Raw genomic sequence first — 15370 nt, 5'->3', positions numbered from 1 at the left:
CCTAAATGTGTTCCCATGGCTGCAGCGTCTCCAGGCTTGTCTCTTATCGAGCACATCTGGAACGTCATTGGTCAGTGATTACTCAGGAGCTGCCAGCAGTGGATCTTGATGATTTGCTCGAGTGCATTAAGTGACAGAACTTTCCCAGATGACGATTAATAACCTCAGTGATAGCAGCCGAGGCCAGAAGTGCCTCACTCCATGACTTTTCACACACACACACACACACACACACACACACACACACACACACACACACACACACACACACACACACACACACACACACACACACACACACACACACACATAAAATATGCATCCACGGTGACAATTCTGTTGCTGCGGCTCCTGATATATCGCAGGAGGGCTATACTTGGCTATGACGTGTGATTGATATTTTTGATCATTTTAAGTAAACAGGATGAAACAGATGTTGGTGCGAGAACTGCTCTCCCTACATAAGTGTATGTGTTAAAACATCCATTCATTATCAATTTCCTGGGGGTCATTGAATACTTTTACTTGGGGAGGGGGGTCCAATCAAAGAGTCCAGAGGAGGCCCAGGCCTCAAAACAAAAGCCACCACTGCTGTACATTCTTCTTATCAGGGCAGCCCAGGAGGCAAATTCCGACCCTCCTGCTGTGGATCTGACCTCGAAGAGGCCGGTATTATTGGAGTTATCCTGAAAATGGGAAAATAATGGACAAAGCGTAAAATAGAGAATTACTAAGAAGTGAGGAGTAATTTCCGAAAATGAGAGGTGCGACTGACTTTTAAGTTACTGTTTATGGGGCATCGCATATGGTTTAGGCCTTTTTAAAAATTTCCCTTTTTTTTTTATTAAGTTTTACAATAAAAGGTAAAAAAAAGTTTAGGAAATACTGCAAAGTAAACTCAATGTAGTGCCTGTGAGCTAGAGGTGACACTCAAGCGGGAGGTAACAGGGAAATACTAGTGACCTATATTAAAACTGTCATAGCTTACAAAAAGGTCTGGCTATACTTAGACCCTCTGTAATAATAAAAGACCCCAGATCAGACAAATTAAGTAAAAAATGCCCATACTCGGTGTCCTACCTCAAAAGGTTCCGTTCATGGTAATCTAATTACGCTGCATTCTTTCATTGGAACCCACAGTGATCAGCTGCAATCAGAGTAAACATGGAAAAAAAGTGTTTTATTTCCCTGCAGTGCCCCCACAGGAGAAATGGAGTATTACATCATTATCATCAAAGTCAGGCGCTGTCTATGTGAAATATGGATGCACAGGGTCCTTAAGAGCTTGTAGACCATGATCTTGGACTTGGAATTTTACCTTGGAACTTAGAATTTTTTGACATTTTTTTTTGTAAACCAGGACAGTCGCTAATTTACAATATTGAGTTGAGTGGCATTGATTCCCAGATGTCTCACTTATGCAGCATGTAGATCGTCGACATAAGGTGACAGATGGTGTAACAGGCTAATGCTGCTATATTCTGTCGCTCCTTAACTATTATATTTCCCATATAATGGCAATGGACGTTTCACAGCAGCACAAAGTATTTAAGGAAGTTAAGTGTGCAACTGATATGGAATATGGAAGAAACGCTGACGATACTGATGAGAGACGCAGAAAGGAGAGATTTCGAACGAATGATAAAATCACAAGCAAAACAGCAGCACAGAGCATTTCAGAAAGGCAGTGACCTGATTTTGTTGGAGACTGTGAATGTTATGTTTGGTCAGAGCTGCTTTTCGCACCACCAGTGAGGTCACGATATGTTAGAAGCCAAGAGCCCTGCAGCGCAGAGTATTTCAGGAGTGGAAACATGAAACACAAGACTATGGTTCACGCAATGATAGGTGCTGGATTCACTAACAGCAACCACTAGGGATACATTCTAAATAAGCCAATATTATTTAGGGCCCTACATTTTTGGCCACACACCAGTGACTTTTTATATTGGTGGCATTTCCTGAGGGTTTTCTTCTCCATTTACCTTCCTTGAAATCTACAGGTGACTGGATATATGAATCTTCTAAGACACTTATGTCTCCTCCTTCCGAGTACGATTTGCAAGAAAACAAACAAACAGGAAAACAAGTGCAGTAAAGTAAAGAAATGACATCTTCACAGCAGCACAAAGTATTTCAGGAGAATACATTACAAGTATGATGACGACAGTGACCTGTCTAATTGAAAAAAAAAAGAAAATACACATACAAAAGATCGGAAGCATTTCCTCAATTTAAATCTTTTTTTAAGTAACAAAAAACGAGAGAAAAAAAATAAAAACAGGAAGCAATAAGTATATGCAATAAAGTGCCATGTGTCTAGTCAGCCAGGCCCACAGGAGGAGGAGGTGAGCTGTAACTGTAACTATTTTTAATAGTAGATTCTGTATTATCAACTGTATATAGAGGTCTTATCAGCTATTGTACAGGAGGAGGAGGTGAGCTGTGACATCACCTGTTGTGAATGGTGGATCCTGTGTTATCTACTGTATATAGAGGTGTTATCAGTCATTGCACAGGAGGAGGAGGCGAGCTGTGACATCACCTATTGTGAATGGTGGATCCTGTGATATCTACTGTATATAGAGGTGTTATCAGTCATTGTACAGGAGGAGGAGGTGAGCTGTGACATCACCTATTGTAAATGATGGATCCTGTGTTATCTGCTGTATATGAGGTGCTATCAGTCATTGTACAGGAGGAGAAGGTGAGCTGTGACATCACCTATTGTAAATGGTGGATCCTGTGTTGTCTACTGTATATAGAGGTGTTATCAGTCATTGTACAGGAGGAGGAGGTGAGCTGTGACATCACCTATTGTAAATGGTGGATCCTGTGTTATCTACTGTATATAGAGGTGTTATCAGTCATTGTACTGGAGGAGGAGGTGAGCTGTGACATCACCTATTGTGAATGGTGGATCCTATATTATCTACTGTATATAGAGGTGTTATCAGTCATTGTACAGGAGGGGGAGGTGAGCTGTGACATCACCTATTGTGAATGGTGGATCCTATGTTATCTACTGTATATAGAGGTGTTATCAGTCATTGTACAGGAGGAGGAGGTGAGCTGTGACATCACCTATTGTGAATGGTGGATCCTATGTTATCTACTGTATATAGAGTTGTTATCAGTCATTGCACAGGAGGAGGAGGCGAGCTGTGACATCACCTATTGTGAATGGTGGATCCTGTGATATCTACTGTATATAGAGGTGTTATCAGTCATTGTACAGGAGGAGGAGGTGAGCTGTGACATCACCTATTGTAAATGATGGATCCTGTGTTATCTGCTGTATATGAGGTGCTATCAGTCATTGTACAGGAGGAGAAGGTGAGCTGTGACATCACCTATTGTAAATGGTGGATCCTGTGTTGTCTACTGTATATAGAGGTGTTATCAGTCATTGTACAGGAGGGGGAGGTGAGCTGTGACATCACCTATTGTGAATGGTGGATCCTATATTATCTACTGTATATAGAGGTGTTATCAGTCATTGTACAGGAGGGGGAGGTGAGCTGTGACATCACCTATTGTGAATGGTGGATCCTATGTTATCTACTGTATATAGAGTTGTTATCAGTCATTGTACAGGAGGAGGAAGTGAGATGTGACATCACCTGTCATGAATGAAGGATCCTGCATTATCAGCTGTATATAGAGGTGTTAACCATCATTGTTATTAGGTATCTGATGATAATGAGCCTACAGAAAAAACTCGTCCTAAAATGACTGGAAGTAATAGCCGCAGTGTGCAGTGTGCAGTGTGAAAAGAGCAAGATTACTACCGGTATTTGTTTTTTGCTTTTTAAATAAAGATTGTGATAGGAAATATATATTTAATATAAAAACCTGGTCATTTTCTGATGATGCATTGCCTTTAAAAAAATAATAATAAAAAGGGGTAAAAGAGAAGTTAGCGAATTTAGATATTGGCTGTTATGGGCAGACAATGACAATGCAGAGGTGGCATTAGAGGAATGCCAGGCAGAGTGCAGGAGGGCAGAGGTTGGGGGTGGTGGTACGGCTGCACTCGATTTTTACTGAGCTGGTCATTTCGGCCGTTACACATATATTCAGCCCGGACACAAAATCGCTGGACTGATTAATAGATGTGTGAGTATTTCAGTTAATCAATAGGAGGATTTATAACGTGAGCTGACGGATCTATGTACTATTGTGGTGAACTTGTGACTTGACTGGAGCGAGACAAGCTGAGATTCTCTAATACATGGTGCAGTATTTAAAGGGGATGTCCATGTTTGCACATGCTGTGCAGAGAGCTATGAATGAAGAAAAGATTGGTGTGCACTAGGGTTAAGATAAGGCGAGGTGCTGGTGTAGAGGACTGGAGTGTCCCAAACACTAAGACTAAATTTAATACACCGCACACTCTAAAAGTATCATATGAAAAAAGTGAATTTATTGAAGTGCTTTTAGATATACTATTCAACAATGCAAAGTTTGCGACCAGAAGTCAAACTGACAACGTTTCGACTCTTCCCGAGTCTTTGTCAAGAGGTCGCTGGAAAGAACAAAACATGTATGAACAATTGTACAACATGAGTATAAATACAAAGATCATTATGTTCACAATCGTCGCACACAGAACCCAAAGAAGAGAAAAAACAAGAACATATACAAATATATACATATATACACGACATAGCATTATACAGGTATTGCCTCCTGTCACGGGTGAGAGAAATCCCCCCGTTGTAGGTGCGAGTGAAGATCCGCGTGATTGGAGGTGATCTCATGATAGTTCAAAGGACGGTAGGCACGAGAGGATACCGATGTGAGGTTTACCTTAGCAAGGTGAATAGTGGTGTGGTACGAAAGATATCCTTGTAGCGTATAGATAATCTATAAGGAATAAAGAATGTTAGTAGGGGTTCTAGATGTAGGACAACCTATAGTCAAATATTGAGAAAATTACCTTGCATAATATTTAATTTATAATAGACGGATAGCCCTGCTTAGTGGTACTGTAGATACAATCTGCCAGGAATATATAGGAAAAAATGAATGATAAGACAGAACACATAATGAGTCATGTATAGTGCTGGTGCCGGTAATTGTACCTGTCAGAGCCGGTAAGGGTACTTTATGGTATAGTAGAGGCCCAGAATCAATTGCGATAGTCCTATTGTGCCACAGGATGAAATCTGTAGAGAAAGCACCTAAATGTGCAGAGAGCTATGGCAGACACGGCTGCTTTCTTTCTGCCTGCAGGTGGATATTGCAGCTTTATTGAAGCAAAAGTACCTAAACTGCAATACCACACATAATCTGTGGATGCGGGGGGCACCGTTTCTGGAAGAAAACAACCGTGCTTTCTAATCCTCTATACTACCTTACCCACATGAAGTGAGGACGCCATACTCTACTGTATGTAATACTACCAGGTCCGTGCACCAAGAGTGGCGTTACCCTTTAATGAACTCTTACTTCCATAAAAGAACAGGAGAAACGCTGATCTGGAGGAACAAAGTGATGAAAAGCGAGAAAAAAATACATAAAAGCGGCTTCAGAATCAATCAACCAGCCAATTTCTCAGAAAATGTGATTGATTTTCCTAAAATGGAAGTGAGCAGCTTTTCAAAGAATTTGCAAGTTCTGAAGAAAAAAAGTGGAAAAAAAATAAATTTATATGAAACCCCAAGTAAAATTTTTATGGAGGTGATATTTTGTACTCTGGACACAGCTCAGTGCTCGGTGGCACTTTATTAAAGGGAATGTTCACCTTCAGCCAAGTAGCCGACGGCGAACTTCTCTTACTCAAAGTACAACCATCTGCACAGGAAAAAAGTGCCCAAAGGGCAGGTACTACAATGACCTTTTAAAGAGTATTGCAGTGCTACCATCATAAATGGCGCAATTTGTAGTATTATAAGAATGTAGCACTGGCATACAGTATACAAATAATACCACCATAAAATGTCCCAGGAAGGCCGCTAAAGAAAAACAGCCACACAGTGCAGAAATAATACTATAACACACTATCCAAACAGTATAGCTATACAGAACCTAAACAGCATACCCCTGTATACACTGTACAATTAATACACCTATACAGTACCCATGTAACACCACCATACAATATACAGATAGTACCACTAAACAGTGTTCTAAAGAAAAACAGCCATAAGGTGCAAAAGTAATAATACTATAACACACTATCCAAACAGTATAGCTATACAGAACCTAAACTGAATACCCCTATATACAGTGTGCAAGTAATATTCCTATACAGTACCCATGTAACACTGCCATACAACATACAGGTAATACTGCTAAACAGTGTTCTAAAGAAAAACAACCACAGTGCTGAAATAATACTATACCACACTATGCAAACAGTACAGCTATACAGAGCCTAAACAGCATACCCCTATATACAGTGTACAATTAGTACACCTATACAGTACCCATGTAACACCGCCATACAATATATAGATAACACTGCTAAACTGTTTTCTAGAGAAAAACAGCTATAAGGTGTAAAAGTAATAATACCACACACTACCCTAATAATAAGGCTATACAGAACCTAAATAACATACTTCTGTATATAGTACACATTAACATAGCTATACAGTGTCCATATAATACTACCTAATGCGCCTTATGCAGTGTCCTAATAAAACAATGACACGGTGTACAATACTACCAGACAGCACCCAAATAGTATGGCTATGCACAACCCAAATAATATGCCTCTATTTGCCATTACATTTAATACAGTGTTACCATACAAAGTGCCCAAATAAGACGGCTAAACAGTATTGTAAAGAAAAACAGCCACATAGAGCACAAGTAATAATACCATATAGTACCCAAATAATATGGAACCTGAATGTTGTTCACTGCAGTGCCATATTAACACAGTGCCCAGATGGCAGTACCATATAGTCCTCAAACAATAACACCATACAGAGTTCCAGTAAGAGTGTTCTAGCATGCATGAATAATACCGCTACACACTGCCCATATGATAGCACCAAACAGTGGCTACAAAATAATGCTATATGGTCTGATGGTGCTGATAGACCAAGAACATATAATTAGCATTTACTTTCCTGCGCTGTCAGTATCTCAACAGGGCAGGCCATGGAAAGAGGGGCATCCAAAAATGAACCAAAAATGTTTCAACCAATCGGATGCTTCCATTTCTTTAATCTTTACTCTTAAAATGACAGCAGCATTCTCACTAGTTCCCACAGGAAAAATATCAGAATGGGATGTCAAAAGGGTCATAAAAAAAAAAACAGCGCCAGTTCAGTTTCTGCCAAGGTCAGCTTCACCAGTGCTCCTCCCTCTGGACTTATTTTTACACGTGAACCTAAATATTCCCAAAAAAGGGAAGCTTTAAAGGATGACACCATTAAATGCATTTATAGGTAAAAATCACAAAATCTTTAATTGGGGTTTGGAAAAGTTGGCATCTTTAGAGTTAAGAGCTCCTTAAAGGGGCATTACTGGGATTGTATTCCCAGGGCATAAAAAATGATAAAAAGCTGAAAAAAAAGAAAATGAAAAAATGACTGACCCCTATGAATAGATGTCAAGTATGGGGGACATCAGTCGGGGGACCAGTGTGGCCTCTGCCATGGGACAGATTGCAAGTTCCTGGGCTCAGCTTGTGAATAAGGATGTGCCAGCAGGGGATCAGAGGTCAGGCAGAGATAGCAGCCCCCCACCTCTGACCCTCAATATACATAACCCCAGGCATCGTGCTGGTCCTCACAGCAACAGATGTAAAGCAAATTGATTTTGGGAGGAGGCGCTGCACCCGTATCAGTTACCACCAACTGTTAATCCCCTGGATCTCAGCCCCGCTGCCTGTACACAGAAATCCGACCCTAGGAAAATGGTGCCAACGGGACGGACAGCACTCAGATTATGATGTCACTGATGATGTCATCGGTGCGGACATCAATACGAGCAGACCTTTCCCTCCCATCTCTCTGGGGAAATCAGCTCCAGTGCGGCACAAAGGAGGCCTTTATGGGCTAGTAAATGTGTGCTTCAATTTTCCGTAGAAGCTTTTTATTACCTTTTTCGTTTGCTGAGTGCACAATGGATGAAACAATGGCCGGCAAATCCTATATGGTTGAGGATTTACAATCCGGTTTCAGATGTGGGGCCCCTGTGTAGAGGAGAGGACGGGGGGATACACAATATTAGTGGATATTTGCCCATCAATCCGTCCCTGCCCTACTCACCAGCCTTGCCATCTCTACCTTCTGTCGCCCCCTACAGTCTGGGGCGGTGTCAATAAATTGCAGGACCTGGTCCAATAAATGCAGGACCTTGTCCAGGAGACACTTTGGTAGTCCGTGGCCACTAGACAGAAGCCACCTGTTACCTGATGGCGTCATCAGCTCATGTTGTGATTAACCATCATTGTTGAGTGACACACACGACATCGCGCCAGGCCGGCTGGTCAATAGGAGAGCCGTGGGTTCCGGGAGGCAGGAGACGGCTCGCAGGCGGCTCCCATCCGGCGCCCACGGACTACTGACCTGGTTTCTATGAATTTATTCACTCATTTCTAATTACAAACTTCAAAAAAAAATTGAGCAAATCTGAACAAAAAGCAACTAACCCGCAAGTAACCCATTTTGACGACGAAGATTTTGATACAGAAAATCCACAGTCGGAAATTTGCTGGACATGGGCAACGGAGAGTTTCGCATTAAAGCCCTCAGTCCTTTGTGCCGCTATTCCCCTATTGGATCATGAGTGTGGCAGAGACCCTGGACTGAAGGGGGCGCCATAACTGGCGGATAATATACCCCTTACCCAAGGGCCGATTCTGACATCAGCACTTGGAGACAGGGATGTCCCGTCCAAAGGAAAGATCTAACGGGCAGAAAAAGGCTGTTTTTACCCCTATTTATCGGCGCCCGCTAAGGAACCTTTGGGCTACGCTGTTTTTTTTGTGCTGTAACCCACACAGGAATGTAAAAAGGAAAAAAATTCCTTGTGGTTACAGTTTCCAGCAGGAATCCACGAACCATCCAAGAACCATTCTGCAGGTCCTATAATTTACACCCTGGGATTATCCCAGGCCCGCGCCGTTTATACTTCTGCAGCTCGGGTGTTGTAGTCCACCCCGGTCTGGAGGTCTCACTGCGGGAACCTTTGTTCTCTGCAGATTTGGCCAGATTCCCCCTTTTCTTCCTCCGGCACAGTCACGGCCCCCGTGGTTGTAATTGCTCAGGAATAACCTGCTATGACCATATTGGGTGAAAATCTGAAACCAGCTGATATTTGTCTTGGCTCGCGGCCCGCTCCTTGGCCTGGAAGATTTTGGGAAAGAGACCTATGTTTTGCGGGCTAATTTTGGAAGAAAGTTGTAGAGGAGAAGCAGACTACAGCCCCCTCTCCTCCCACTGGGAACAATATGAAGCGATCTCCTCCCGAGCATCGCTCCAGGTTTAGGTTACCTCACCGTAACCTAATTCCTGAGGCGGCTGGGAGAGACGGATCCACCGGTAAACCTGGTGTAAACCTGTCGTCCTACCAACATAGTGGGATAAGGGGCTGCCCGATACCTCCGATGCCGCTTATCTCTACAGGTACCATGACATGGAACAGCTCACAGGAGGATCTCACGCCGTCTGCAAGATCCACACACATTAGATTATCGGCAGATCCCATCCAACGCCAGGAAGGCTAGGAGCGGAAGACGTTCCAAAAGCCTGATACTATAAATATGACCGATTAATAGGAGATTTCCTATAGGGCAGATATTTAGGGTCATATTCTGCACAGGGACAATTGGGTATTGTAAGGTAGAAAGGCAGGTTACAGGGGAGTACTAGACGTCCGCTAATCCAGAAAGTAGGAAAATCTGACGCTGCAATATGATGTGTACATCATGCGACATCAAACACGATAGATGATAGATAGATAATAGATACATAGATGATAGATAGATAATAGATACATAGATAATAGATAGATGATAGATAGATAGATAGATAGATAGATAGATAATAGATAGATGATAGATAATAGATAGATGATAGATAATAGATACACAGATAATAGATAGATGATAGATAGATAGATAGATATAGATGGATGATAGATAATAGATAGATAGATAATAGATAGATAGATAATAGATAGATGATAGATAATAGATGATAGATAGATAGATAGATAGATAGATAGATGATAGATAATAGATACATAAATAATAGATAGATGATAGATATATAATAGATTGATACACAGATAATAGATATATGACAGAGAGATGATACATAAATAATTGATAGATATAGATAGATGATAGATAGATAGATAATAAATCGATGATAGATAATAGATATAATAGATAGATATAGGACAGATAATATATAGATAATAGATGATAAATAGATGGATAGATACATTGATAGATAGATAGATAGATAGATAACAGATAAAAAGAAAAAAAGAGAAAAGCAGCAGGCAACAATGTATCTGGGTGCCGTGCCTCCAAGGCAGCAACCAATCCTCTAGATAATAGATAGATAGAAAGATAGATAATAGATAGATAATGATAAATAGATTATAGATAGATAATAGATATAGATAAATAGATTATAGATAGATAATATATAGATAATAGATATAGATAGATAGAAAAGATAGACGGATAGATAATTGATAAATAAATAGATGATAGATAGATAGATAGATATAGATAATAGATATATAGATAAATAGATATAGAGATAGATATTAGATAGATATTAGATAGATGATAGATAAATGATAGATAGATGATAGATAGATAGAGATAGACAATAGATAGATATAGATATAGAGATAGATAGATGATAGATAGATATAGAGATAGATAGATGATAGATATAGAGATAGATAGATATTAGATAGATGATAGATATTAGATAGATAGATCGATAGAGATAGATAATAGATAGATATAGAGATAAATAGATATAGAGATAGATATTAGATAGATGATAGATAGATATAGACAATAGATAGATATAGAGATAGATACATATAGAGATAGATAGATAGATAGATAGATAGATAGATGATAGATATTAGATAAATGATAGATAGATGATAGATAGAGATAGACAATAGATAGACAATAGATAGATATAGAGATAGATGATAGATATAGAGATAGATGATAGATATTAGATAGATACCGTAGATAGATGACAGACACCAGTTATTAGAGCGCACGGAGCTGTGATCGGGTGCAGGACTCTATGACTGTTCTGCTCTGTAGATATTAATACTGTGACGGATACACAGAAGGTCCTGGGATATGCAAGATCAGACAGTGATTAATGGAAGAGCGATATTTTTCTCTTCCACATTCCAGACTCTTTCTCTGAGCACAAGGAGCCATCACTGAGGTCGTACACAGGGAGAAGCTGTGTACAGTGCACACAGAAGCATGAGCCATCACACTGTATAATGTACACCAGTGATTTATCCCTCTGCCCGGACAAACACTGGAGATGGATGTCCCTTTAAGAGCACATTCACATAGTGAGAATGCAGCTCGAGAAGTCTCTCAGAAAAGCTTTAGTTGTTTAGGAAGGATGACTTTTGAGAGCCTTAGTAATTGTTTTTGACAAAGGAACATACAAAACATTACATAGCACGGGGCACAAGTCAGAACCAGGAGGTCAGGATTGGAGGATGGTCAGAGAGCGCGAGGTCAGAACCAGGAGGTCAAGACTGGAGGGTGATGAGACAGCAATAGGTCAAAACGATGAGGTCAGGACAGGAGAGTGGTCAGAGAGCGCTAGGTCAGAACCATGAGGTCAGGACTGGAGGGTGATCACACAGCAATAGGTCAGAACCAGGAGGTCAGGACTGGAGGGTGATCAGAGAGCACTAGGTCAGAACCAGGAGGTCAGGACTGGAAGGTGGTCAGAGAGCGCGAGGTCAGAACCAGGTGATCAGGACTGGAAGGTGGTCAGATGGCCCAGGTCCGAGCCAGGAGGTCAAGACTGGAGGGTGGTCAGATGGCACTAGGTCAAAACCAGGTGGTCAGGACTGGAGGGCGGTCAGAGAGTGCTAGGTTAGAACCAGGAGGTCAGGACTGGAAGGTGTTCAGATGGCACAGGTCCGAGCCAGGAGGTCAAGACTGGAGAGTGGTCAGATGGCACTAGGTCAAAACCAGGAGGTCAGGACTGGAGGGTCGTCAGAGGGCGCTAGGTTAGAATCAGAAGGTCAAGACTGGAGGGTGGTCAGAAAGCGCTAGGTCAGAACGAGGTCAGGATTGGAGGGTCGTCAGACGATACAGGTCAGAACCAGGCGGTCAGGTCTGGAGGGTGGTCAGATGGCACCAGTCATAACCAGGAGGTCAGGTCTGGAGGGTGATCAGACGGCACAGATCAGAACAAGGAGGTCAGGTCTGGAGGGTGGTCAGAGAGTGCTAGGTCAGAACCATGAAGTTAGTACTGGAGGATGATCAGAAAGCGCTAGGTCAGAACGAGGTCAGGACTGGAGGGTCGTCAGACCACACAGGTCAGAATCAAGCGGTCAGGTCTGGAGGGTGGTCAGATGGCACTAGGTCAGAACCAGGAGGTCAGGACTGGAGGGTGGTCAGAAAGCGCTAGGTCAGAATGAGGTCAGGACTGGAGGGTGGTCAGATGGCACTAGGTCAGAACCAGGAGGTCAGGACTGGAGGGTGGTCAGATGGCACAGGTCAGAACCAGGAGGTCAGGACTGGAGGGTGATCAGACAGCACAGGCCAGAACAAGGAGGTCAGGACTGGAAGGTTGTCGAACGGCACAGGTTAGAACCAGGAGGTCAGGGCTGGAGGGTGGTCAGACTGCTCCAGGTCAGAACCAGGAGGTCATCCCTGGAGCGGAGGCTGTAACTGAATCGGATCAGAAGCTGCAATGTGGAAATGGTCATTGCCCTTAAAAGAATTGTTGAAAAAATTTCAACTACCGTTGTTCATAAATACCCTTAATTAGATTTTTGGAATGGCTTCTGACCCGCTCTCCTCACCAGTGCCATGGCACATAATGAACAATGCGGGTTGATTAATACTGGGCTGTTTTATGGACTTGCTGAATTCCATATAATTACTACAAATATTCGGGGCAGCTCGTTTGTTTGCAGATATACGAGGTGGTGACAAGTTTATGCATAATCCTATCATAAAATCCTGTTTATTGGCTCATAATCTGGATCATAGCGGCATCTTTATATTTTTAACAAAAACTGATGTTATGACCTACAGATCCATTATCCGGAGGTTAGCACCGATCTAATGCGTGGGCGGACAAGCTCCAAGCACAAGAAAGCTTCTCATTATTGGTTTCTGCATGTCACCATTTTAAGTAGTATAATCCCTCACATAGACCAGAGAGGGCGCTTGTTACTGAAGTTGCAGGTATTGGGCAGTTTTATAGGGAGTCATTTAACCAATCGGTATGGGACGAAATGCAGCAGAACCAATGCAGGAACCGGAAGAGGATGCAACTCAACCACAAGAAAGACTCAAAGATTGGGGAGGCCAAGAAACTTTCATAAAAAGGTTTATCAACGGCTCCCCCTCCGAGGCCTTATTCCTGACACCACCAGAGCAGCCGATGTGACAAGAACTGGATCTTTGCTGGGCAGGAAATGATTTGAGCCAGGGTAGTCATTGGGCTGCGTAATCTATAGGATCCTCTGTTTTTTTTCAGCAATTGGCATGGTCCTTGTTTCAGGGTGATCCCCAGATTGTGGTCACCAAAATAGTCCCCAGTTTGCAACTGAATGAGCAGTGATGCTAAAATAATGTAGAAATGGACCAGGAAAACCACACTGACAAGAAAACAGAAGGTTCGTGGGTCAGGGAGACCAGGAACGGGCAAGAAGCTGTGACATTGAGATAAGGAACGGTCAAGGTACACAAAGAACATAAAGTACAGGAACAGGACAGGCGATGGAACCCAGAGCATAGAGTACAGGAACAAGACAGGAGCTGGAACCCAGAGCATAGAGTACAGGAACAGGACAAGCGATGGGACACAGAGCATAGAGTACAGGAACAGGAACAGGACAAGCAATGGAACACAGAGCATAGAGTACAGGAACAGGACAAGCGATGGAACACAGAGCATAGAGTACAGGAACAGGACAAGCAATGGAACCCAGAGCATAGAGTACAGGAACAGGACAAGCGATGGAACACAGAGCATAGAGTACAGCAACAGGACAAGCAATGGAACACAGAGCATAGAGTACAAGAACAGAACAGGCAATGGAACCCACAGAATAGCGTACAGGAAAAGGACAGGAGCTAGAACCCAGAGCATACAGTACAGGAACAGGACAGGCGATGGAACCCAGAGCATAGAGTACAGGAACAGGACAAGCGATGGAACCCATAGCATAGAGTACAGGAACAGGACAGGAGCTAGAACCCAGAGCATAGAGTATAGGAACAGGCAAGCGATGGAAGCCAGAGCATAGAGTACAGGAACAGGATATGAGCTGGAACCCAGAGCATAGAGTACAGGAACAGGACAAGCAATGGAACCCAGAGCATAGAGTACAGGAACAGGACAAGCAATGGAACTCAGAGCATACAGTAGAGTACAAGAACAAGACAGGAGCTAAAACCCAGAGAACAGAGTACAGGAACAGGACAGATAATAGAATCCAGAGTATAGAGTACAAAAACAGGACAAGCGATGGAACCCATAGCATACAGTAGAGTACAGGAACAGGACAGGAGCTAGAACCCAGAGCACTGAGTACAGGAAAAGGACAGGTGATAGAACCCAGAGTACAGAGTACAGGAACAGGACAAGCAATGGAACCCATAGCATAGAGTACAGGAACAGGACAGGAGCCAGAACTCAGAGCATAGAGTATAGGAACAGGCAAGCAATGGAACCCAGAGCATAAAGTACAGGAACAGGACAGGAGCTGGAACCCAGAGCATAGAGTACACGAACAGGACAAGCAATAGAGCCCAGAGCATAGAGTACAGGAACAGGACAAGCAATGGAACCCAGAGCATAGAGTACAGGAACAGGACAAGCAATGGAACCCAGAGCATAGAGTACAGGAACAGGACAAGCGATGGAACTCAGAGCATACAGTAGAGTACAGGAACAGAACAGGAGCTAGAACCCAGAGCATGGAGTACAGGAACAGGACAGGTGATATAACCCAAAGCATAGAGTACAGAAACAGGACAAGCAATGGAACCCATAGCATACAGTAGAGTACAGGAACAGGACAGGAGCTAGAACCCAGAGCATTGAGTACAGGAAAAGGACAGGTGATGGAACACAAAGCATAGGGTACAGGAACAGGACAAATGATGGAGCCCAGAGCATAGAGTAGAGGAACAGGACAAAAAACG

The 15370-nt window shown here is 42.6% G+C and overlaps 1 long non-coding RNA gene across 1 annotated transcript; it reads right to left on the bottom strand.

Moving 5' to 3' along the window:
* Positions 1-4406: 4406 nt before the first annotated feature.
* Positions 4407-5011, bottom strand: LOC143809295 (uncharacterized). The gene is made up of 2 exons (XR_013222200.1): positions 4943-5011; positions 4407-4869 (listed from the first exon to the last, which is right to left on the bottom strand). It is a non-coding gene; the product is annotated as an uncharacterized LOC143809295 (long non-coding RNA).
* Between the last annotated feature and the right edge of the window lie 10359 nt (positions 5012-15370).

This window comes from Ranitomeya variabilis, chromosome 2, assembly GCF_051348905.1.
Source record: "Ranitomeya variabilis isolate aRanVar5 chromosome 2, aRanVar5.hap1, whole genome shotgun sequence".
NCBI lineage: Eukaryota > Metazoa > Chordata > Amphibia > Anura > Dendrobatidae > Ranitomeya > Ranitomeya variabilis.
This window is presented reverse-complemented; position numbering and strand designations above follow the sequence as displayed.